This window comes from Amblyomma americanum, chromosome 7 (genome assembly GCF_052857255.1).
Source record: "Amblyomma americanum isolate KBUSLIRL-KWMA chromosome 7, ASM5285725v1, whole genome shotgun sequence".
Taxonomy (NCBI): Eukaryota; Metazoa; Arthropoda; class Arachnida; order Ixodida; family Ixodidae; genus Amblyomma; species Amblyomma americanum.
Genome location: NC_135503.1, coordinates 49,893,326 through 49,919,397, shown reverse-complemented (window position 1 = coordinate 49,919,397; position 26,072 = coordinate 49,893,326). Strand labels below are relative to the sequence as shown.

At 46.0% G+C, this 26,072-nt stretch overlaps 1 long non-coding RNA gene across 1 annotated transcript in view; it reads left to right on the top strand.

Annotated features, from left to right (window-relative positions):
- Nucleotides 1–25,135, top strand: part of LOC144097104 (uncharacterized) — a 506,086-nt gene extending 480,951 nt beyond the window's left edge. The window contains exons 3-4 of the long non-coding RNA XR_013306906.1: nt 18,640–18,744; nt 24,928–25,135. This is a non-coding gene — a long non-coding RNA (uncharacterized LOC144097104). The remainder of the gene's footprint in view (nt 1–18,639; nt 18,745–24,927) is intronic.
- The last annotated feature ends 937 nt before the right edge of the window (nt 25,136–26,072 follow it).

Sequence of the window (26,072 nt, the reverse complement as noted above, 5' to 3'; positions counted from 1 at the left end):
GGCTGCTTCTTTCGGCCTTTACATCCTCTTTCCCCCTGCCTTGTAGCCAGTTCGGAATGCTTGCTTCGCGCCTTACCGGCGATCAGCTTCCTCTTGCCTTTGCGTCTCCCTATTGCCTCCTAATGACTTTGCCTACGCATTTGTTTCTTTTCCCACCTGTTTGCTGTTTTCCATGTCTGCCTTCATTCGCTGCAGGAAAACCACAGAGGAGATCATTATTTTGATCACAACGCACCGTGACACGACTGTCGCTCGTATGCTGCCAGCTGACAACATACCTCTCAGTTTATTGCTCGCAATGTTTTCTTTTTCTTTTTACTACGATAGCAGTACCAGTAGAACTGGACGAAAATGTCGGTTTCGCCTTTGTGAACCGCATGAAGTTTCTGGACTCTGCCCTACCCCAGCACGAAACGATCTTTCGAAACTTTCGCTAGCGCAACTTTCAAGATTTCCAAGGCCGAACAAATTTCATGTTTTGAACCTTATCTAGTTGAACCTTATCTAGTTTTGTTTGATTCGCACTTTCAGTAACTTTCGCCTTCAGATGTGTCTTGCTAAGAATGAATAGAAGTTGTATTTGAAGATAAGAGACTATGTGAAAGTGTGGGGCGCGTGTTTGGCCCCACAGCGGGCTAAGCTGGGCCTCATTCTAAGGTACCATGCCTAGCCTAAGCCCGAGACCCAAAGCCCGAATCGGCTCAGGTCCGCGGCATCAAGCACACTACATTATGACTCTGCTGAACCCAGGATCTGTCTGCCAAGCAACGGCAAAGGAGCTCAAATCGCAATAACACCTGAAGAAACACAAAAGAAGAGAAGATAAGGCAGGTTCACACGCTCGGCTTTTTTAGGAGTGATCTCGTCTTTGTGTGGCCTGGAATTTATGAGAACCAAAGAAACTAATTTGCAAACTGGCGTAATTAAAAAACATTGCGTTACCTATATATTTTTATGGTCAGCGGTGCCCGAATATATAAACGACCTTGAAGGCGTAGCAATCAAGCGTAGGTTTTCGATAACCCTGGTTTCGCAGGGGAAGTTCAATGCCGCGCGGTCTCCATTTCAATGAATACGAAAACGCGACTGTTTATTGCGTACAAGGCGTTAAAAGACCCGATGTGGCCTAAGACAATGTGCTCTTACCTAAAGGCGCTTCTCGTTGTGTAGAGGTGTGAGTTTGGGAGGCGAAGACACGCAATCAAAAGATGACCTTATGCAATCCGTATATACATGCAGTCCTGGTAGACGCGAAAAGAAGTAGGCATCGTAAATGAAGAGAGCAGTGTCCATGGGGCTAATTTTTTGATATGACAGAGCAAGCAGAGGTGCATGTTCAACGTAAAAAGTCCCAGTCTTGCAACAGAGCGCATTTTCCGGCCTGAAACGACCCGCGGGCAGGTCCCGTGATATCATGGTGGCCCGAATCAGTGGAGTGCTCAAGTCTGAATCACGAGGGCAAAGTACACTAGCTTCCTTCGCGCGCAACGTAGCATCAGTCCTCCGGAATTTTGGTCTCACTCACTCACTCACTCACTCACTCACTCACTCACTCACTTACTCACTCACTCACTCACTCACTGCCCTACTTTTCCTAATAAAAATTCAACGGAAATATAAGTCATTTACTAAGCAGGTTTCTTTCCTTACGGTGCGCTTTTTCAGCAAGGGGTCATTTTGAATTTTATAATCTGAAGTGGACGATATTCCCACCACGCGACGTACGAAAAAAAAACATGTAAAATGAAGACGAAGCCATGTCGTTGTCCCCGCCGACCACTTTCAACTCTTTTCTTCAATAATTCTCCGACCTCGCAAGAAACACAACGGCGTTATTCGGGCAGAAAAAGAAAGAGTGTAATATCGCACGATCCGGCCTCCACGTATAAAAGCATTCGCTCCTCGATATCGCGAAAGAACGACACGAGCGTTTTTTTTTTTGAACTTATGGTCTTGCTCACTTCATCCCTTACCACTTTATTTTCCCTTTCTTTCCTTTTTTCCATTTCTGAGAGATATTTCATAAAAAAAAAACCGGCACTCGTAGCAAATGACCGACCCATAAATGAGGACGAAGACATACACACCGCCCGTGCCGTGTCACCATATCTGTTCCCGCTATGTAAACAGCCAGCCCACGCTTCTCGCTTCAACTCCATCTCAGCCTCTGAGCGAAGAAGTGCTTCCAAGAGCCGATTTGTTTCCGAGACGGAGCCGCGAGGCGGCGGCCTATGCGCATTATGCACATACGGCCTTTAACATCAGTGGAGCGTTGCTTCCTCCCGTGTCTCATCAGAACAGATGCAACAGCAGCAAAAATGATGCTTCAATACGACCCTCTCCCCCATCGTCTCACTGAAGCGGGGTGCAGTTTCATGGATGCCGGACGTGATGGAGCCAACCAGGACAGAGTTCGAACACCGTTAGCAAATAAAGATAGGTGGAAACTGAGTGACGCCACTGATTTGTGTCGTTGGCTGAGTTTAGTGTAACTGTAAGTAAGCGCTACCCGTCAATCACAAAGCCTAGTAGAGCGTGAAGGGCATTGTAAAATGGTCATCGTTGCTTACTTAATTCCAACTCCAGGCGTTACTGTAAGCTTATGAGAGAAACGCTCGGTGGCTGCATTCGCTGGGAAATTTTTGTTCCTCCTGTAAATTAACAGAGCGAGAGAAGCAACGAAAAAAAATAAGGACGGAAAGAATGGAAGAGAAAGAAAGAAAGAAAGAAAGAAAGAAAGAAAAAGAAAGAGAGAGAGAAAGAAAGAAATGAAGAACGAAAGAAAGAAAGAAAGAAAGAAAGAAAGAAAGAAAGAAAGAAAGAAAGAAAGAAAGAAAGAAAGAAAGAAAGAGAGAAAGAAAGAAAGAAAAATGCCGCCCTGTTTTCTTTCTTTGCGAGAGCATCCCACTCGTTCTGAAGCGGAAATGCTGACTCGGAAAAGTGCCCTCTGCAGCGTGCTTAGCTCCGTCGCAGTGTGCCAGTGTCCAGAGCTGTTTTGTGTTTGTCGTGTTGTCTTTTTGCCTCACGCTGTTGTTCTTGTTGCTGCTGCCGCCGTTGGTTTCTATAGAGAACGTCGCGCGCAGTCGTCTCCCTCCCCTGTCGCCAACGACGACGGCACTTTACGACTTGTACACCAGCGTTTGTTCAACCGTTGTTTCATCTTATCTTTCCTCTGCTCATTTTCTCTTTCTCGTCTCCCTCTCTCTCGGTTTGTTCTCCTCTCTTCGTTTGTGCGCGTTTCTTTAGCCCTTTCACCTCTCCATTATCTCTCAATGCTGCCACCAGACGGCAGCTCGGAAGATGAGGAGCAGTGGTCTGGCTGGCCTCTGCTATTGTCGGCTCGGGGAGGACCCGGCCATTGTTCCCGGCAGTAACGCCTCTATGCCTTCTCTCTTTCGCTCTCACTCGCTCTCTGACCTGATTCCTTTCCTTCCGCCAGACTCGTTGCTTTTGCGGGTCCTTCTGTATGTCCTGAATCCTTCTCTCTCAAGTAGAAATTGGAATTGCGGTGCACCTAGTTCCCTCCCTAATTCCTCTTCCGCCATCATTCCTCCTCCAGCTTCATCAGCAACAGTCCTCTGTCAGTCAACGAAAATTTCTTTTATTGATGTTTACTAACCCTCCCCCTCTTATCCTGCCTGCGGCTTTTCCATGCCTGACGACTTTCCGGTTCTTCTCCACGTGCTTTCAAAGCGCGCGTCGAGGACCAAGCCTCTGTCCCTGGCTCCCCTAAGCCTTGTAGTTAACCACTTGGCTAAAGCTTGGTTTGTTTACAGAGAGATAGCAACTGCAAAGATGTCGCCGAATTCACCCCTACTCTTTTGTTGAAGACTTCGCGAAATGGTGAAGAAGTCTACAAGTCGGATACTAGTTTGTCGACCACGATAACTGATCAGCGGAAGCTTACCTCCGCTGAATAACAAATCCGCGCCCAGTATTATCATCCGTCGAGGTTCATTCTTATGCAAGGATGCGGTGCCATTACAGTAAAGATAGCGTTTGCAATGCCTTTATCTCTTGTTAAGCCAGTTATAATATGTACCATGCCGTAACTGAAAACCTTCTTAATCAGACTGAAAGTTCCTGTTTTAGGTTCTTTTTCCTTTCAGCATCTCGAAAACTTCGCATTTTGGAAAGAGTGAAACAATTTCCTTTCTTAAAATTTTCTGAAGCTCCTAGAAAATCTCTGCCAAATTCAACCTTTAAGATACCGTGACAAAGGGAAAATTTTCTGGATTGAATACCACTGCCCTGACCATCGTAGTACCAGTATTTTATTGCACAAACTGGTTTAACACAAAATAAGCGTCCTGCCTTCCCCCCCCCCCTCTATTATCTACGACATCACATTACGTGCCTGGATTAACTCTGGGGCATTTCAAAGGAAAACAAAAAGTGTTAAAAGCACATGTTAAGACAGTAACGTTAAAATGCTAGGTAAGTGACCACCCTCAAGAAACCCCGATTTTAATATGGGCAAGGAACGAACGTGTGCGCAGCAAAGCGTCTCTTTCTTTCCTTCTTTCTTTCTTTCTTTCTTTCTTTCTTTCTTTCTTTCTTTCTTTCTTTCTTTCTTTCTTTCTTTCCTTCTTTCTTTCTTTCTTTCTTTCTCTCTTTCTTTCTCTCTTTCTTTCTTTCTTTCTTGCTTTCTTTCTTTCTTTCTTCCTTTTGTTTATTTCTTTCTTTCTTCAGAAGTGGGATAACAAATTATACTCAAGGCAAGGTACGTACAGACAGTAATTATTTTTCTGTAGCCACGACAGGGACACTAGCTTGTGCTTCTACTCCAGCAGCCTGAGCGAACTCGCCACGCCGCGTTGGAAACAGAAGGCTTCGGCAGTCGTAAAACGATGCCGCCCTTTCACTCGGAGCAGCGTTTTTTAGGCGGCGATAGTGTAACCGGGCGTGCAACTCTGAATGAGCAGCACCACCAGTTCCCGCAGCGTTGCTTGAATTAAGTCTCCGTTTATCTGGCACATGCGCATACAAGCGCATTGGACTCCTACACGTGCGTACATAAACTTTGAATGAATGAATGAATGAATGAATGAATGAATGAATGAATGAATGAATGCTTCTTTTTTGGAGCGAGAGCTACACTGGGCTACCAGTCGAGCATTTCGCTGTGACCCGCAGAGGCCAGTTGTAGGCATGCGCCGTTACCATGGCAACCGGAGAGGAGCAGCAGGTGCGGCGTGCGCTTCGCCGCCGCCTCGCCGCACTCCGCTCTATCACTCGAACCGCGCGTTGCATGCGCAGCATTGCGTATTAAAGGCAGAGATGTCATCGTCGGCTGTATCGCAACGCTTGACATGGATGCAGAGAAGGAGAGTCCAGCCGCTGCTAAACGGCGGCATAGACATGAGAAGATTACCTCTTGCGATCCCGAGGTTGTCGCCTGGTGCTTGGCTACTCAACAAAGAGAGAATTAGCGTCAGAAGGCGAACAGAGCAGCGGAGACGCCCGATGAGAGGGAGAGGAATGCCTTGCCAAACGGAGACGCCAGACTGCCGAGCGTAATAGACGGCGCATAGCCGCCGAGATGGAGCCCAATGTCTCTCATTGCTAAGCATACAGTGACCACAACAAGCTCAGCCAGGGAAACATACCTCTCGCTACGTATATCCTGGCATAGCCGAGCTAAGCCACTGATAATTTTTATGACTTGTTGGGCATTTACGACCACTCAATGCCTCCCGTTTTTTTTCAACGTTTCCGAAATCACTCGTCCTCGAAATAACGCAACGTTGAGGAAGTCACAGTGAGCCTTTCGTTTCGTTCCCTAATCCAACAAGCTGTGCCGCCAAGCGAGCAGATACGTCAAACTCACCAAGCTCGGTGGAGAATTCCGAAAGCGACAGCGGCGGCAGCCGCCATGATGGGACGGGGAAAAAGATCAAATGATAAACAGGCAGGAAAATAAAGTAGCAAGCCCATGGCACTAGTAGAAGAACGCCGCCGCCAGGGCGCTCCTGGAAAAGGCGTTTAATGGACCGGCGGCCGCTGTCTTTCCTGGCCCCGGGCCAACAGTCGACCACCGAGATCGGGCTGCTGTGGGAGCACGCCACCGTATAGCTACCAGACACGATCATGCCAACCGCCCTCCTCCCCCCTCCTTCCTTCCCGCATTGTAATGATATAGGACTTAAAAAGGAATAAATAGAGAAATATAAAAAAATTCAGAGAGGAGCAAGGAATGATACGCGACCACATTTCCCTTAATTTCGCCGTGGCCAGCGCGCAGACAAATCGTCCCCGACCTCTTTCTCGTCCTCCTCTTCCACACCCTCGTCTGTTGGAGGACGACCCACAAATCACGGTGGCCGGCACAGCACCGGGAGAGAAACCGTATATATCGAGCGATGCGCTGTTGCGTTACACGATGACAGTTCTGGGGCTGTCGCTTGCTGGGTGGGTCTTTATTATTTCGTTGCTCGCCGCCGACATCTTCCGCTGCCGCCGGTGCCGGGGAATCTCGCCGTGTATATGTTTTGAGTCGCCGACGTTGCCGTCGCGGGTGCCGTTGTACAGTCCGCAGTCGTCCTCTTGGCAGAGCTACAGCGGCGTCCCTTCAGAGCTAGTCTTCGTGTCGGAGACAGGACAGGTTAGCTGGCTGGCGCATCACCGTCGCCTCCCTTGTCACCTCGCTTCTTCTGCAGTTTCTCCTGTCCCTGTCTCCGTTCTTTTGTATACTATGACATAGACGTCCACCACAAAGCACTTCTGTACCCTCCCACCCCCCACCTCTAACGGAGAGTGTCCGACGAAAATGTTGCATTGTTCGAAACACGAAGCTAAATGTCTGCTTGCGCGAGAACGAAATACTGAACGCTCAGGGGAACAGACCGAGGTGTATAAGTGGCCCCCCCGAGATCTCGCTCTTTCTGGCGCTCTCGCTGTCTGAAAAATGAACGGTGCAATACGGCGATAGGACCGTCGTCGTGCGAGAGTCACTGTGGCGCCATCTGGAGGAACGACAGCTGATTTCTGTGCCGCGTTCCTCTTGTCTGCACAATTTGGAGGCGAACAACATAACTAAAACATGTCATGCCGTGTCCCCTCCATTCCTGCTGGATTTTAATATCTGAGCCGTCTCTCTCTCTCTGGGGAGACACGCAGATAATGGATTAGAGGAATATTTATATTATTATTGCGAGATGGTGTATGTTAAGCACGTGATCATGAGCGCCTCCTTCTTTACAAATTAGTTCGTCTCTTTTGCATTTCCTGCGGACTTGTGCGACAGGCGCGTAGAAGCTTACATTATGGACAAGAAATGAGCGCCTCGAAGCATAAAAGTGTTTGTGACAAGACAAAGCAATTTCATTGCTAGGCTACCTGAGATTTTGCGCCAGTATTATCGCCACAGACAATATCAAAGGGGATCACGGTGCTAGAAGTATTCCGATTCCATAGTCTTCTTCAACGGGGCAGGTGTCAGGCTTTAGAAGCTTGCTCTGTACCGACCTTAAAGCTTCCTGAAAAGCTTGTCTCATAATCTGCCTCTTCGTTTTGACTGGCAGGCTGTGTTTTTTTGCTATTTGCACATAGTTCTCTGTAGTGGTGCTCGATTTCGGAATCAACATACTTTTACACGATCGGTTGGAGAATACGGAATGGCTTGGTATTTTCAATTGTCAGAAATTGCAATGAAATGCTCCTGGAAATGTGCTCTGAGATCGATGGTTCTATAATAGGATATACAAGAGAAAAAAAACAGCTTACACAGCTTGAAGAAACTTCAAAAGCGACTGATCTATGTCGCAATGTGAATATCTGAATGATGTATCGCAACACAGTATTCTCCTACTACTGCCTCGCATTCCACTTATATTTTAACACGTTCCTCTACGAGAGGCGTTTTTACTGCGGCTGCATTAAAGCCCGAATATTTCACCTTATTGGTTTATTCTTTAGTGCAAAATAACCCTCTTTCCCTGGGCGCGGGGGAGGTGGAGGGGGAGGAGGGAGGAAGCGGGCAGAGAAAGCTTTTACAGCTCAAAGCTAGAGAAGATCTTCATTTCTACACCACCCTTGGCTTGCGTACAGACATTGATAAACACAGAGCTATAGCGCTAGCCGCTTTTCCAAAGGGTGTTCTCTGTAGTTGTCCAGTTGCTTACCTGAAAGCACGCGACTCACTACCGCGACATGACGATGATTTCGCGGGTGCCTTCGTCTGAGGGACCAAAGGCACCAACCTTCAATCATGGAATGTGCGTAGCTAGATAGAAAACGGGTCTCGTGATCTTTCGCGCAACTTTCTGGGGACCTATGAGCTTACTAAGCGGCGGACGGAGTGTTCCCGTGTCCCTGTAATCCCGGCCTCGTCGGGAGCATCCGCTAACGACCAAAACAGCATCCGAAGCTGCGAGCGGAACTAGAGAAGCCAGGAGGGAAGCTTAGTCTGCGCAGGCTCTGTGCAGTGGCTGGATTCGGAGCTTTGGCCACTTTTGGACACCTGGTAACGGGAAAAGAGATACCGGGAATGCTTACCGCGGATAAATCAGACGTCATCTTCAGTGCTCCTGACGAAGAGCTAATGAGGACGATTTCTTTCCACTAAGGTCTGGCTGCAAGCCTAATCCACTCTCTGTATTTTTATACAGTTTTTCTCGGATGATGGGCAAGAAACCGTGAGAGGGCATCTCACAACGTAAAGGAGAGAAAGACTTTGGGCGCAGCTGAATTTCGGGCCTTTATTCTGAGTGCAACCCGAAAAATCCGCGCATTACGAAATAGGCAGTCATTTTAGTACCTTGGAGGATCGAAACAGAACACATGAAATAAATCCATGCAACATATACTGGCATAAAAAACGCGAGAATTATCATCGAGGAAGAAATCGTATTTGCGGAAACGCATGAATTTTATCAAATGAGACTTCTCGTCCATCTCCTTGCTAGCAAACTTCTGAATGAAATTCTAGCCTAAATGATGAGAAGTTCTGCTCTACTAAAGAAGGACATTGACCGCAGGAGGCTCCGTGACTGGTATGTTTTAGCACTGAAATACAAACAGTAATTCACTGCTTTTCTCAACAAAGGATTTAAGCAATGTTGTCTCTGAGAACAGAACACAGGATCACACCCTACATCTGCATGGTCAAAGCAGACACTTCTGTATTGTCTTTAGGCAAGAAGAGTTTAAAAAAACGGACCTTGAATACGCTTAGGAAAATGACAACAGAGGAACCCAAGCCTGCACTAATGTGCTGACGGAAGGACAACAAAATGAGGTACGTACCAGCGTTAAGTTCTTTGCCCTTTACAGAGTATGCGCAGCCGCACCTGTCTCTCGAGACAGCCTATTGAAGACGAAGTGGCTGCTACGCCGCATTGTGTTTTTGTAGCTTTGCAATTTATTTAAAGCGATTTATATTTTAATTTATCCGTGCACAACGTCCAGCGTGCACTCATGCGATTGCTCAAAGTTGTCTTTTTCTTTGCCTCCACAAGAAGTCAGGAGCTCTAAAGTTAGACTTGCAAAACTGAAAAAATAAAAATAAAACGAACATCCAGGAGCATAAACCAGGCCCGCCCGACTACGGTTATAAAGCGATATATTCCTAGGCGTAGAGGTTATCGAATACTTGTGGATCCCTGGAGTTTCTCTCCTTTTTTTCCTCTGCCGTTTTTTTTTTTCTCTAGACAGGAGCGATAAATTCTTGAGTTGGTGGATGTTTCTGCTACCGACAGTCAAGAGCCACTCTCCTTTACTTTTCTTCCTTAAATCCCTGTTCTTCACTCTAGTCTATAATTCCTCCCCCCCCCCCCCCCCCCCACCCATATTTGCAGTTTGCTCGTAGCATAAAACTTTGCTCCCAGCGGCATCTTACTCTAAAGTGAAACTCTTCTCCCCTACGCCGACTTCTCTCACCGCTGCTTGCCTCTTCTTTTACAGACCGGCTTGTCTTCGTTAGAAACTTCTCTCTGCGGCCCCGGATACTGGAATGATATACACTGGATGGAAAGGCATTCGATCGATGGTTCGCTGCTGCGTCTTCGTATACCTCCGTTTGCTGTTGAGCCCGTCCATATATATATATATATATATATATATATATATATATATATATATATATATATATATATATATATATATATATATATATATATATATATATATTGCGCGCGCGTGGGCGGCAGGACGCGATCTGCCTTCGGATCAGTTTTGATTTTCAATATGGCCAGCCAAGATTTCTTACTGGTCGTATCTTCTCTGCTTCTCCGCCGCGGCCCACGCCCGCGCTTTTCGGCGATGCTAGGGTGGTGGCGATGGTCTTTTGTTATTGTTTTCTTTGCCCTCTTTCTGCAGACCTTGTTTTTTTGTATCTCTTTCTCTAGCCTATTCTCAATTCTCCTTTACTTTTCTTACGGAACCTCTTTCGATGCCTTTCGTGCAACTGTTCTGCGCTTCTGCGGACCTGGCATAAGCCCTATTTTTCAGTGATGCTTTTATTGGGTCTGTGGTGCTCCTCCAATAGATGATACCTGTTCTCAGCTTCCTCCTAACATTTTTTTCTTTATTTATCTTGTTCTGCTTTGACGTGTACATCTTGGCCCACTTATCAATGTCACCATCTTCAACGCTTGTTTTTTTTTTTGTTGCCGTCTCTCCAAATTCTGGGTACACATTAGGCGACAATATCAGAACAGATAGCAGAGAGGCACTTATTTAAACGCCAGGCTCGAAATAGTGAACTTTTTCCTCTCTTTTTGTCTCCGACGAACTCCTAAATATTTTTCTAATCCCTCCCACACTAGACATCTTGGCTTGCTACAGGAAGATTTTGTGCGGGGTAATCATCAGTCACAGGAGGAAATAGTCACTACTATCCAAGTGAACCCATTTACATGGCTACCGAAGAGAGCTGCACAAGGTCCTTGGAATTTTTGCATCTGAAGAATAAATCGTCCTGGTTTAAGGCTCGGCTAGGGAGCGACATCGTGTTCTATTCATATTCGCGTGGATTATCTGAAGCGTATGTTCATAAATTATTACTCCATTAGTTGAAATCTGGTTCGTTTTGAAAAATTCCTGTATATATTCGACTTACACTGTACCATTCGGGCGGCTCCCCTGTTTTCGTTTCTGTCCGTAAACTTCGTTGGCTTTGATTAGTGAATTTCTTCCTGCGTACTGCCCATTCTCAGCCTTCTTTTCAGCACTCCACCTTAAGGCCCTTTCAGGATAGTAAATCGCAATTTAGGCAATAGCATAGAAGCCTAAAAAAATAAAACAGGTGGCGACTGGCCGGCGTTGTACAGAAAAAAAAAAACTATTAGCTGGCATGGAGTGCCGTCATCAGTGACGCCACGAGAACAGACAAATACTATTATCTGGAGTGACGTGAAGTGACGTGATGAGCTCGGAAGTGATGTCACCAGACCAGGTGGTTCTGTGCGAAGCCTTGACCTGCCAAACCATGGCGTACGGCAGGCGGTGTGCGGGGATAGCAACCTGGGTCTCATAACCTCACTGGTCACTTCCGGCACAGACATCAACAGCATGGAACGCTATCGTCATGCCACCACATAATGAAATTGGTGTCACTTCTTTTTTCCGTGGAATCATTATCACTATCGTCGTTACTACCGTGAAACTACACGTACTCCGGCTGACAACATATTGTTTATGAAACATGAGTTTTCTGAAGACTTTTAATGTAGTTGCGCTACCTGAGATATATTGCCGCACAGAGTAATTTTCCCCGTCTAAATTAAGCTGCATGTATCTGTTTCACGCTGGGTCCAAAGACCGTGATGACGTTACGTTTTTGTTTATATTGAGTTTCATAAATTTTTGACAGCGGCTATATTTTACAAAAATTACGCAACATCTCAAATGGCGACATCTTGATGCACTGTGGTTAAGCAATCAAAATGCTTCAGAGTTAGATGTTCTCTTATAAACTGCAATATCCAAAGTAATTAGAGCAGTAAGGAATGGTGTCAGAAACTAAGCATTTACGCGCAAGGAAGGCAACAGTGAATGCCGCCTCAGATTCATTCATTCATTCATTCATTCATTCATTCATTCATTCATTCATTCATTCATTCATTCATTCATTCAAAGTGGAACCCTAAACCAACTCCAGCCAGGCACTGAGCTTGCGCTTGACGTCGCCACTGGGGGCCGTCCAGTTTTCGTATGTTTAGAGTCGTAATATATATGTCCCGTGTAATTATGTGTCCTTCCACAAGATGTCGCTACTCTAGCGCCACGGTTAACAGTTGCGTCATGATATGCCGGTAGAACATGTAAAAAAATGAAACAACAGATACTAGTTTCGTACTTTTGTTCATTGCATGTCCATGTCCGCGTCAAACAAAACACCGTAATGTTCGTATTTGAACTACACCTGACGTGGATACCTCCGAATCGGCTCTGCGACGTGTCCATTTTAAACCAGCTCGCATACAGGCTCTGCGCAAACGCTTGCACCCACATTATGCTTTGCATTGCGAACGCGAGCAGAACACAATGTCAGGAGAGAAGGCAAGAAAGAAAACGAAGAAAGGAAATCTTGGGAGGGGGGGGGGGGGGGAGGGGGGGGGCTTGCGCCTCTATCAATCACCTACTACGCTGCTGGGCCGCTCTTGCACACGTGTCAGTCGTCGACACGTGTGGAGAAGTAATAAAACGATGACCGAAAGCGTTTTTGTTTCTTCTTTGCCCTCTCGTGTTGTTTCCTCTTTAGAGTTCCTTGTTTTCGGGTGCTTCTGAGGCGTGGGCGTTTGTTGTTTCACACAATTTGCGTTACGCCCATCTGTCGCCCACGTGTTCTCTCATTAAAAACAAAAAAAGACAAGTGGACACGTGGTCATGCTTAGTTTTCTTTATCCACTGCGGTGGATGAACAACTACAGGACGTTCGGCTGCTCAGTAGCAATTCGCGGATTCGAACACGGCCGCTCTAAGCGCGTTTCGACAGATGTGAAACGCGAAGATGCATGGTGTATTTTCATGTCGGCGCTTTAATGGAACCCTAGGCGATCAAAATTAAATCGCAGCGCTACACTACAGTGCGCCTGATTGTAGATAATCTTTTGTTTTGGAATGCAGAATGGATTAAGTAAAATTATTCATGGTTGACTTTTGCATTTATTTTTTCTGTGCCATGCCGAGGCACACCTAACTGTCTTTCCGTGCACATTGTGATCAACGAACCACTGTCACTTCAATTGACGTAAATTGCGTGCGCGCATTCTTCCGAGAACAAGTAAGCACCTGTGTAACACACTGTTCATTCTCAAGTTTGTAAAGCTGCCTTTTTGGCATTGAATTTGGGCTTTACGAATGCTCACTTTACCCAGAATCGTGGTTACTGCACAGGTGGAGGTGATTGCTTTCATCAAAACTGCAGTCGATTCCCTGGTTTGTGAAGGTGTGCTCTTTACATTAGGCCTGCGCTCGCAACAAGAACGCTTAGCCAAGGGCTGAGGTTCAGTTGCTCTGTACACCTGTGTTGTTCATTGGTGAGTGTAAAGTTGACTTGTTTACGTTAAGCTCATGCTTGCAACAAAGCCCGCTTTTACGCTTCGTCACATCTGCGTAAACCGACCTTGCGGTCATGATCACAGGCGCCTATGCTACATGAACATCAACGCTTCAAAAGCTGGGGAACTCGTCACAGCTCGGGCCATGCACACATTACCGCTCTCAACGCATACCGTACGACCATTTGCACATTTGAAGATCGTAACCGGCGTACCGACACATGCTAACCTGATGAATACCAACCTCATCAGCTGAAATCCCCTGAATGCTTCATTTTCCGGTTCATCCTATCCGCATCCCCTGGGGTCCTGTGCATGAGGACATCTCCGGAAACGATCACATTAATGCGTATTCCCGCGGCCTAAGTGGTCGGACTCCGGCGGATTGCTTCCACTCCCACCTGCACCGAACTAATTCCTAGCCCCTCCCCCCCCCCCCCCCACCACGCACAGACTACAACGCAATTATTGGCTACTGCGCGACATCACGATATAAATTCCCGCTTCATCATACCTCCCTCAACGATTCCGAAACCGCTCAATCGAGACGACCGGAGAGATAATCATTTTCTTCTCCTCGGGAGGGTGACGGATCGGGCTAGTTGGTGCATATACGTCACTTTCGGAGGCGCTACAATCAAAGCGGACACAACGAGAGATTGCCCGTTGCTAGCAGTGCTTCCGAGAATGTCCCTATCATCAATTATCCCAACTCTTGCGCCCCACCGTCTACCCGTATTTTGCTTCCGAATGTAGAGAAACCACTGCTACTTATCACTACCTTTGGGTCTGCCTCTTTTCTGACATCCATACGTAATAAATTGTAACGAAAACAGCGATCAAATACGACGGAAACTTAAGCCCCAAGTGAACATGAATAGTGTATCGCCCATTTGTACAAAACTTCCTTCTTTGAGAGGAAAAATTTTCTGCTTCCAGACCTATTGTTCCCTTATGCATGAGACTTCTATATTGCACATCGCTTAATTAAGAAAAAAAGATGACCGTTGGTCTCTCTACCTCACGCTCTCCTGCAAAATAAAACTCTTTTACACTACTATCACTATCACGCTCGCAACGTCAGAAACGGGCAAGGCGGATCGCTGGTTGACCACATTCTCGCATGCAAGTCAAAATCCTGTAAGCCTTTCTTTGATAAAAGTCTTGTGATAGGAAAAAGTAGAGAAAGGTTAACGCGCGAAATCATTGAAGCCGAAAAGATAAATAGGTCAGGATGCTCGTGTGTTAGCACACCTTCCATTCTCCTCTCAGATAAAGAGCTCGTTTTTCTAAGAAATCGATACTGTTCGCACGTGTGATTGTTTTCTGGTGTATAAATGTGATGCTTCAGGAGAATAAAAATTGTTGGAAGTTAGCGCTCGTGGTGTTCGTCTCTCGTCTCTTGTGTCCTCGTCTTTTGCTGCGCTACAGTGTATTGGTACTATAGTTACCATACATTTAGTTGATGTGGGATCAAATAATAGTTAAGCGCACTATCAATCGCTTAGACCACACATGTGATAACACCTTAGCTAAGTTATTTCAACAACTGGTGACTTGCACCGAAAGAAAAGAAAAAGAAAACCCCACGCAGCTATCGCGAAGGACCTTGTTTCATACCTTTGGGCGTCTAGTCGATTGGTACGACAGTACTTGTCGATGCGAGAGAGGTCTTTGCTTCGTTTCGCCACTAAACGGGCAGAAGGGTTTGCAGAGGTATATATATATATATATATATATATATATATATATATATATATATATATATATATATATATATATATATATATATATATATATATATATATATATATATATATATATATATATATATATATATATATATATATATATGACCCAAGCTCGAGACACTATCGAGATTCTTAAGAATTCGCCACCATTTGCGAAATCGTCGCTCGTCTCGAGTCACAGCCACGCGTGTGAGTGCTCCTCCTTCTTCATCGCGCCTTCTTCGTTTAATTCGCCGTATAAAAATGAAAGCGAAGGCAATAGTAACCTCGATTTCAAAATAAAGACGGAGTCTGAGGCCATTACAGGAGCTCCAGACTTGCGCCTCGAATTTCCTGTCGCCAGGGATGTAGCCATACCTGGTTTAGAAACAAAAGTAAAGTAGTAAAAAGAAAGGATATCCAATCAAGAATAAAAAAAATGGCGGCAAACAGAACGCTTGACGAATCGGCGCTGAAGTTTCAACAGCGCCGAGCAGCGAAGCTGCCGGAGACGCATTGGAGCAGGAGGCTGAAGCCAGGGATTGAGGATCCGCGCGTTTATGCGGCGATTATTTATTTTCAATAGGCTTTTATTAATGGCAGTCCGCTTTTTTGTCTGTTCTTCTTATCTTTTTTATTCTACAAAATCACAAAATTGCATTTCTTCCGTACGCAAGTGCAGGCGGGATAGCGGGGCATTATGTTTGAAAGCGAGTGTATACGTGAAAAATTCCCAGAGTCGTTTGGGAGCCCTGTTGTTGAGCTCACCAGCATGTGCGCTTGCTTGCATCATTTGTTTTGTTTGTTTGTGTAATTTTCTTATTGCACTCGTCGCTTTTATTCGCGAGGGTTTGGTGAGATACGAGTACATGGCTCAATCAGGGATCAAGCCTCTAAGTGAAATGCGCGTGTTAGGAACGTCTCTGGCGTTCTCCCAGTGCGTACCAGAAATCAATATATACTACAAAAAATCAAGAAGACAAGAAGAGAAACAAAAATGAAAACGAAATAGTATTTCTTTCTGAAGAGAAATCAAAATTTCGATTACAGAGTTAGCAGGTGCTTGTTTATTGTTTCGAAATAAGTAACGTTCTTTATTTTGTTATTGTTTGCGCACTTTGAAAAGGAGGTTTAAGAAGTGTTGGGGAAGCGTTTTAAATTTTTTGTGTAGAACTGAGCCCTATACACAATGATTTTACATACAAGCTACCTCATCTTTTTTATTTAACTAACTGCAGTCATTTCGCGGAGTCACGAATTTCCTAGAGGTTGGAACGCTTTTTAATAAGGCAAGCTATTTATCTTGAACGTCTCGAACGTTTCAGTAACGTTAAATGCACTGTTCTGTGGTGGAAGAATATCAGGATTACTGCAGCGTACACAAAAATACCGAACTCTGTCTGCACCTATTTTACGCATTAACATCTAGCCCAGTTGAAGAAATGGCACATCTTGCCGTAAACGCATGACTATGTCCTTTCCATTTTCTTCTTCCGTTATAAACATGGCACCAACTAATGAATTTGCTTCATCAGTGGTCTGGCCTTTCTTGATTCTTGGCTATAAATGTACCTGATCATCCGAGCGACTGAGTACAATCTCGAACGGTAGAATTTCTGGAACTTAAAACTTCCTTGGGCTGTATATGGTATCTCATGCTAGAGAGGGTCAAATTTTTGAATCACATGTTTTGCTAGGAACCTTCTGTTTTGCACGCGACTCACTGCAGTTCATTCGCTGCACGCGAACTTTTGGCAACTAATTTGTTACTGTAGCTCAAAGATGTTCTTGCTTTAGTCGTTCACGTGCCTGCCAGCCGTCTCAGTTGGAGCATGCTTGGAAATTGTTCAACCGCTCGGCACCTAGTCGACAATGTCCTGTGCTCGCCTTGAGCGGTATTTGTTCGCGTATAGGTGAGCGTGTCTTTAAAAATCGGGCCTTACAATCTCGGGGGGTCTATCGAAAAGCTAATCGCGACGGGGAGAGACGTGAGAACGAATACGTATGAAGCAGAATAAGTATGAGTACGGTGCCAGCCGCAGAGCTAATGTAGAAACGAAAGCTCTGGTCACACATGCGAACAGCAAGTCATGCTTTCCGTGGACTGTACTCCTTTATTAATGCGAAAGCATTATATGGCTTTTCGGCAACGACACGCGGCGTTGTTGCTCAGATTAAATGGCCCAAAACTACAACGAGATTATCTGCGCAGCTTTCGTAGCAGCCGTAGGAGAGTCAACAGAGGACCGAATGTATCCATACACACCAAACTGCCTTTAGATCAAATACCTTTAGGATTGAAGCCTTTAAGATGATGGCCTTTAGTTTGATTCCGGGTAAGCGCCTTTGACAGAAAAACATTTATCCTGAATGCCTTTGACCTGAAGGCCTTTACCGTAATAGTCCTCAACCTAAAGGCCCTTACGCTTAAGTCCTTTAAGACACTGGCACAAATTAATAACGGGTAGTAACTAGTAAACAAGTAAACTGGTTGCCCACGATCAGACAAAAAAGCCTTTCGCATTCACAGCACGTAAATAGTCTTTAAGTGTCCTGCGTGATCTTTGCGTCTACATCCACTGTCGTGTGTTTATTGTGGTTCTTCGCTTCTATTATGCCTTACTAAATGACCTCAGGCCGCACGATTATCATTTGCATGCCTCCGGAAGTTCGAGACCAGTCTCGTAAGTATTTAAGCGAGCCGTTGACTTACGTGCGAAGGCGTCGAGGAACGGAGTGGTAGCACTCGAGCTGTCGATGTCGTCGAAATATTGATCTAGACATTGGAGAAAGCAGCGAGCACTTCTGTTAATATGCGATAGGGACGCCAAACTGTGTGCACCCTGGGATTATTGCTGCCGTTAGCGTACCACATCCTCGACACTGCGGACATAACGGGCGCTTGTAGAGGTTCAATAGAACAATATGATGGCTTTTACGTCTTCACGTTCCTCAGGAAGAAGCGTTTAATTCGCAGTCGGTGCTCAAATGCATCGTCTGCGTTGACAGGCACCGCTGCTGGTCTAATATGTGATGCGCTGTGTCGCTTGCCTTGTTTGAACATTGGTGGCCGGGGGCTCGCATTGATCGACCTATACGATATTCTTATTTTTCGGGTTATTTGTTTTATAAGGTGGGGGACGCCACCAAAAGCTAGGTATCAAAATAATAACCTGCCGATCAAAGTGCGAATAAATACAGTGATCGATGAGCTGCGGATGACGACCCTGGTGCCGATATGGGCTGGAATTATGACTTTTCACATCGCTAACAGATCTTCCGCATGACCCAGTAGGTAACGAATGCAAATGTGTTAACGCTAGAAGTAGTCTTCTTTTTTCTAGCCATAACAGTACGTGCCTCGTGATGTTTGCTGACTGTCTGTCTTTTTACTTTTCTACATGCAGTGACTACCGCTCTGACCTTCAAGACATGGTGAAAAACTAAAAAAAAGCGTCCCTGGGAATCCTGTCCATCCGTTTCCAAGCCAACTATGGCCCCGACTTCTACCGGTACTGCTTCAGCCTTAGTAGTTCAGCTTTAGTAGCCTTAGTCTGCTCATGTCGCGGTCAAGTGCCGCCACACAGTCAGCAAAAATGGCATGGGTCATCCACGACCGGCTGTTTGCCACGTACTTGACAGGTAGGCTCCTGTTCCCCTGGAAGCAGCGCGGTTTTGCACTTTTGCCAATAACTAACGGGGGGGGGGGGGGGGGGGGGGGGCGTTTGTCAGACCCATCCACATTTGTGCACAGCAGCACAATCACTCGTTTCATGCCATGTTTGCCTCCGTGGCAACGCTGCCCTTTAAAATCAAGCGTCTTCGCTGGCAGCATCTCATAGAAGAGGCCCGTCTCGTCTGCGTTATAACGTTCAGACGGAGCGTAACTGCTCATTATGTCAGTCATGTTGTCCGCCGCCCATGCTGATGCGCCGTCAACGTCCGCAGATGCCGATTCACCGCACAAAACCTTGCCGACGATGTTATGCCTTTCTTTAAGGCGATTCAGCCATCCTATGCGTGCATTAAAGTCGTTCAGCCCTAGCAAACAAGCATAATTTAGGGCCTTCTGCTGTACAACTTTACCGCTCAGGGGCATGTTTGTTGCTTGCGTATCGACGAATGAAGCATAGACAGCCTTGTCGAGCTCTTCATACGTTGGTTGCGTCACTTTCTTGTGCTGCGCAGAAGTGCCCGATGAAAGTGCCTTCCTAATGCTGTCCTTATTCTTCAAAATCGTCGATAGCGAACTCGGCACGATGCCAAAATCTGCGACAATAATTGCATTCTTCTCCCCGCTTTCCTCTTCGGAGATAATTCTATCCTTTTCTTCTAGCGAAATAAACTTTCGCTTCTTCGTTGGCGGCGAGATGGCAGAGGCGATCGACGACATCAGACTGCAGCGAGAGATCGACGATCAACACACACCGACACACGAGAAAATGGCGGCAAGGGCTGCGGAGAAGGCGGGGAGGGGAGGCTGCGGACTGGATTTGGATTCGTCTTTGGCCCTCGTACGGCCGGCGGCCTTCGCACGGCGCCAACAAGTCCCCTCGCTGCTTCTCTATAACGAATAAACGACTCCCAACCAAATTTTCTAATAAAGAATACATGAAAATGTTATAAGCATAGATTCCGTGCATTATTTAGCATTCCAAGCTCCAAGCAGGGAATAATCTCGTACAGTACCCAACTTTTGAAGAAAAGCGGGCTACTGACCGGTGAAGGCTCAAGAAAAATTCGTATAAGCGAACGCGTGCTCACAAAGTAATTCGTTTTCGAGGGAATTTTAGTACATTAACTCCTATGGTGATTTCGCGTGGAATGAAAAATACTTCGTTGTGGCGAAAATTTCGTTGAAGTGGCATTTGTTGTGCCGGGATTCAACTGTATCCCAACCGCCGCCTTCTCACAGCTGCCGGAGGCATCATTGGAGATAACAGTATGAAGAGGAAATTTCTGTAGGTGATCAGAAAGGGGACCATTTATGATATTTGCGGACTTATGTTTCGCATGGGACGGGAAAATATGGTCATAATAGAAGGCGGGGTCAGCCTGCGTTTCTGCAACTTGTTGCAAGGAGATCGGATCAACCTGAAGCGGGGCTAACAGATTCTGCGTGAACCTAACTTGTGGGAGCTGATAGCATGGCCAATGATTAGTGAAAAACAGGTGTGGTTTGGATAGAAAAATGGGACTGCTAACGCCGGGGGCCGGGTCAAAGGAACTGAGGAAAGTACGCACTGTTAGAAGTTGGAAGCGGGAAAAGAGCGTTTGAAGCTGATTTTGGGAGCCCGAGGCATAGCCGTAGGACACGCCTTTCCAGTAAAGCTAATGGCTGCAGCTTGTAGTTTGCGCTAAAAGAGAACAAGACACAACCAAATTCCAGTATCGGTCTCATATAAGCGTTATACAGCAACAGTAACGTGTCACGACGCATGACAAACTTTTTATTGCCAACTCGTGTCAACCGGCCCAGAACACGTTCCCCTTTAATAACATTATTCTTAATATGGTGTCGCCAGTTATGATCACAAGTAACGCTTAGGTATTTAACCGACTCCACCTGCGGAGTTGGAGTGGAGCGGTATACTAGCGAGAAGTGCAAAAGAGTGTCGGGCGGAAATACCAGCACGCCACATTTGCTGACATTAAGTGATAAATTAATTTGGTTGAACCAGACATCAATAGCATTCAGGTATGCCTGTAAACACTCGTATATTGCATGAATACTTTTTGCTGATGCGAAAAAAGCTATATCATCTGCGTATACATAAAATGTAATGTTTGGATGAATTGGTATGCCCGAACCAATATGTAGAAAAGCAGTGGAGACAAAACAGATCCTTGCGGCACACCCCTTGATTGACCATAGGTATTAGAACAGAAAGATCCGTCTGCACAGAAGAAAAAAATTATCTTTTAAAAAATCACAAATCCAAGCATAGATGTAGTGCGGTAGATGTAGCTGAGCAAGGTTGTTAATAAGGACCGTGTGCTCAACGCTGTCATAGGTCTTAGCAACATCAAGTGTCACCAAGGCCGCAACTTCTCACTTGTGCATTAAGAGTCGCATTCGGCTCTCGAGATCCACATGCGCGGACCATATGGAAAAACCGCGACGAAAGCCAATCTGTGCGGAGCTGAGGCCGTTAACGTGACGAACATGCTCTGTGAGGCGACTGTGTACTACTCTTTCTATTAGCTTTACTAAATTTGAGGATAAAGCAATCAGCCGAATGTTGTCTAAATGAAATTCATTCTCTGCATTTTTCAAAACTAAAATATGTTCGCAATTTTCCAACTGTAAAGAATCCAAGAGTTTTCCAATGACGCATTTACAATATCCAGAAGGTGAGTTGAAAAGTCTTGCGCTAAAATATTTAACATGCCCACAGTAACCCCATCAGATCTCGGGGCAGCAGACTGCATCGAGGAAACAATAGGGAGGAGTTCCTACACGTCCACCTCAGAATAGTCCGAGCTGGGGGTGAGAGTGTGCAAAGGTTCCGTTTTCTACACTTGGAAACGTAAATCTAGCCCCTGAGCAATACGTTCAAGGTATTGCTTAGCTTCCTGTGGAGACAATACCATTGATTTTATGCGGTTGGAGTCCGGAAAGTTGTTATTCTGCGCCATGAATCTATATAGAGCCTTCTTATTCTGAGGTTTAGAGAGATCCGTGCTTAAATTTTGATTATAATCCTCCTTTGCTTCTTTAACAGTTCTTTTGAAAGATGCAGAATAGAACTTATAATTTATCCAATTAGCTTGGCTCTGATTATAGGAGAGGCTTTTCCATGCTGCTTTTCTAAGGCGATAAGCTTTCTCACGCTCCTCCGTCCACCAAGGAGACAGCTGTCTGGCAGGGGCAGTAGCGCACACGCAGAGAACACAGAGCCCTCAGCACATCTTGCAGAAAGGAAATTGCCCGCTGAGCTCTTTCTGCTTGACCTGAGCTAACTATGGAGGGAAGCGAGGCAGATATAAATTTTATACGTAATGTGGTTTACAAATTTCATGGCTGCACCACCTTTTCTGATAGGAGAGGACATAATAGTAAAGGTTATTAGAAAGTGGTCACTAGATGTACCTGAGTCTACTGTTGACCATGCAGATACTCCAACCCCACGAGATGCTAATGTTAAATCTATGACTTAACGAGAAACTGCACGCATAAAGGTTACTGCTCCGGAGTTGCAGCAGCGCACTGCATTCATAGACACCTATGACCAGAGAAGCTGTGTTACGAATTGCAATCCCCTTTGATGACTGTGTTGTTTACTCCGCTCAGTAAGGTATCCAAACAGTCTGTCCTGTGAACACCTACAGGAAAGTAGACGTTAGCAATAGTTACTTTGGCGCACTGTGGAAGGGAGATTTCAACCGCCAACAACTCACAGTCAGAGAGCATAACTTTCTGCGAGATTGATGCCCGGTGACATACTTTTGTAGAGATCATAGTTATTAACCCCCGCCCCCCCACCCCCCTGTCATTAATGCGGTCTACCCTGAAAACGCGGAATTTTTTTTCACTGGAAATGATTTAAGTGGAGAGAGCCACGTTTCTTGCAAAACCACAATATCTGGATTATGTTTATCAAGAAGTAATTCACGATCCGTGATAGAAGGAAGTACGGAACGACAATTCCATTGCAGAACTTTTAGACCCGCTATGATTGACTGATGAAAGAGGCAGCAACAGCCTCCTTCAGCACATCAGTCTGGGGGATTACTTTGGGGGGCCGTTCTTTGTTTGCTTTGATTTGCGGAACAGCTGACTTCGAGGGTGAGGAAGAAGCTCGATGCTTCTGGGAATTACAGAGCAGTTCAACATCCGTGTTACAGATATCTACGTGAGAGACACTTCCAGGGGCGCTGTTGGTAGGCGGGACTTGGGATGTGTCAGGAGGCGACATGGAGTCACTCTTACTAGCAGCACAATTTGGGAGCGATGTAGTCGTCGCTGCCGAAACAGATGATTGAGAGGGCAGAGACAGGCCTGCAACAAGTTGAGGTAAAGCCTCGGTGAAGTTGCACAGCATTCGCTCGACCACCACAGAAAGAGCCTGTTCTAATGAGTAAACTATCGAAGTAGTCAAACTTGACTCTATATCTGCAACAGAGCTTCGCGCACGGCTGGCATATGTATTATTCTTCCGATCCAGAAGTACATACGCATCTGCTCTCGAGCATTGCTTCGTTTGCATTATATCTAGCAGGCTTTGTTCGTCAGCTCATTTCGAACAGTTGGCATCATCATCTGAGTGGTTACACTTGCAGAGGCAACACTTGGGCTGATCAGAGGAGCAGCTGTCATCCGAATGCCCTTCTCCACAAACACGGCAGCGGGTTGCCGATTTACATGCTTTACCACCGTGACCGAACCGCCAACAGTTGGTGCATTGAAGTGGACGGGGTTGCAGAGGATCCACACGATACACTATTGGCCAGACCTTGAGCTCAGAAGGACAGGACGAGCCAGCAAAACTAGTTATAACTGATTCTGTCGCTACACGCACATAATTTAATTCTCTACTGCACCGGTAGACAGAAAGAACCCCCCTCACCTGCATCCTGAAACTCCTCCAGTATTTTCTGTGGGCATGATGCTGGGTCCACTCCACGAACAATAGCTTTGGAGCATGCGAGCTGTTCAGGGATGAATGCTTTCACCGCTAATGACTGAAACATTTTGCACTGGAGCAGGTCTGTGACGCAAGCAATGCCAGAGCACTTGAAAACAATGCCTCTACGGCCGAACGGTCGAACCTCAGAGATCTGGAGGTAGTGGATAGTTAGAGACCTTAGCTCCTGCTGAAGAAACTTAGAGGTTTTTATCTTGATCATTCCTTCACCGATCGGTACGAGCGCCACAGGGATGACATCAATTCCATTTTTGCTAAAAAGGTCCAGCGGCAAGCTTTGGGTGGGCAAGCTGGCAAACCAGGCTGCCGACCCTCCGCCCGGGGAGGTCAGCGACATACCTGAGCCAAACGCTCGCTCAAGTGCACACTAACCGCGCCTACAGACTTAACCTCTGTTTCTTAGCTTCTGTTTCTCCTACTTCATCACCTTTTCCACATAGCACAATAGACAGCAAAGCCAAATTTGCTGGCAAGAACACGCTAGCAGGCGTCTATCAAGTATAGGTGTGTGGCGCGTGCGGTAGATGGGAGCAGACTTATTCGGTGGTCTTTGTCAGTGGTCCGAGTAGAGGGATCTCGCTTCGCTGGTAGCATTTCGGTTAGACGGGAACACACGGTGGGAGGCCTCTACCGGGGCCACTGATCAAGTCGCGGTGCCGTTGAAGGCGTTCCGTTCCTTGCTCACACCGGTATTTAGCATCGCAGCGATGACGACCGGTGACGCGCCGACTTAATCGCGGCTACGAGTAGGGTGAGGATTGGGGAAAAGCTTGCGCAAAGGACGTGTCGGCGAGGAGAATAAGAGCAATGCTAGAGAGCAAAGAGATACCCCTAACGCAAGACACCAGCATACATTGCCGGCGGCGTGTGTCGAATGCGATGCAAGGAGCTCGAACCAGCGTTCCTGCCTTTCTTACTTCCCGGTCCTATCCCTTATCTAACGACGTCTGCAGCCGCATGTAACGTCTCGCTCTTACGCACCAGATGCATTAGGCTCTCTTCCTTGAGTGCTGTGTCATACGGAACTTTTTCCACGCGTTTTCGCAGGCAAGGTGCAGCTTCGAGAACATCACAAGCAAGGCAGCAAGTCCTTCTGCACCATGGCGTTCGGGCTACAGAATATACACTGTGTCCTGTGTCCCAACACCTCGGGCGTCAACCGCCGCCATGGGACCCGTCAACGACTCCATCTTCCTCCAGTAATGAAAGCCATCTTTAACTGGAACATCGAGACATTCTTTTTCCGCGACAACGATGATTCCCCCGGATGGTGATAGATATGTAAGCGCGGGTTTCAAAGTTGTGCTTCATTAATTTTAGGAGTCGAAATCTGGGTAAGCTAGAGATTCTCAAAATTGCAGCCTGAGATTTGTTCATCGCTGCTTTTTGTTGATAACAAGAGGAGGGGGGGGGGGTACAATTTTACTGATTCTTTTCCCACGATTGCAACAAGATGTTGCATAAATCTTGAGACTCGTGTTTCGAGACGACATATTTTCTTGTACCTCTTTTTTTTTTACATAGGCTTATAAGAAACGGTGGCTGCCTTTGGTGCAGCGGCGCCGAGTGCTCCTTTTTGCAAAGGTGAATAAATCATACTATAACTGCAGAGACAGTACACAACATAAATAAGTCAATGCGCATGCCGAAAATACTAATACTAAATGAAAAACAAACATTAAGCATCCATAATGAGAGTAAATGGTGAGTTCTCAATTGAGACTACAAATAAGCAGTAAGCATGGATGTAAGGACGTAAGAGCAACGTCATTGCGACAGAAACATCAAAGTAATAGGCAAATGCAGGGGTACTGCGTAAACAATAGGCAAAGAAAGACGGAGGTAACAATTAGGTCAAGATCACAGACATAAGTAGATAATACGCAACATTGTTCAGACAACCACTGTAGGCATGAAGAGGTAACGTCAAGAGTGCAGAATATGTAGAGAGAATAAAGACAGCCATGAGACACGAATTGAAACAGTCAAGTAAAGAAGGCAATATGTAAGAATTCAAATAACGTCTAGTAATTAGCAAGGATACCGCTGCCATAAAGCAAAGGTTTCAGCGCTATGGCTGTTCAATTCTATGGCTCACACGTCGGCCATGTGGACCGAAAGACGATTTATCAAGGGCGGCAATTCCTCTATTCTCTTGGTAGCTAAAATACTTAGCCTCCAGTAAAGAAACT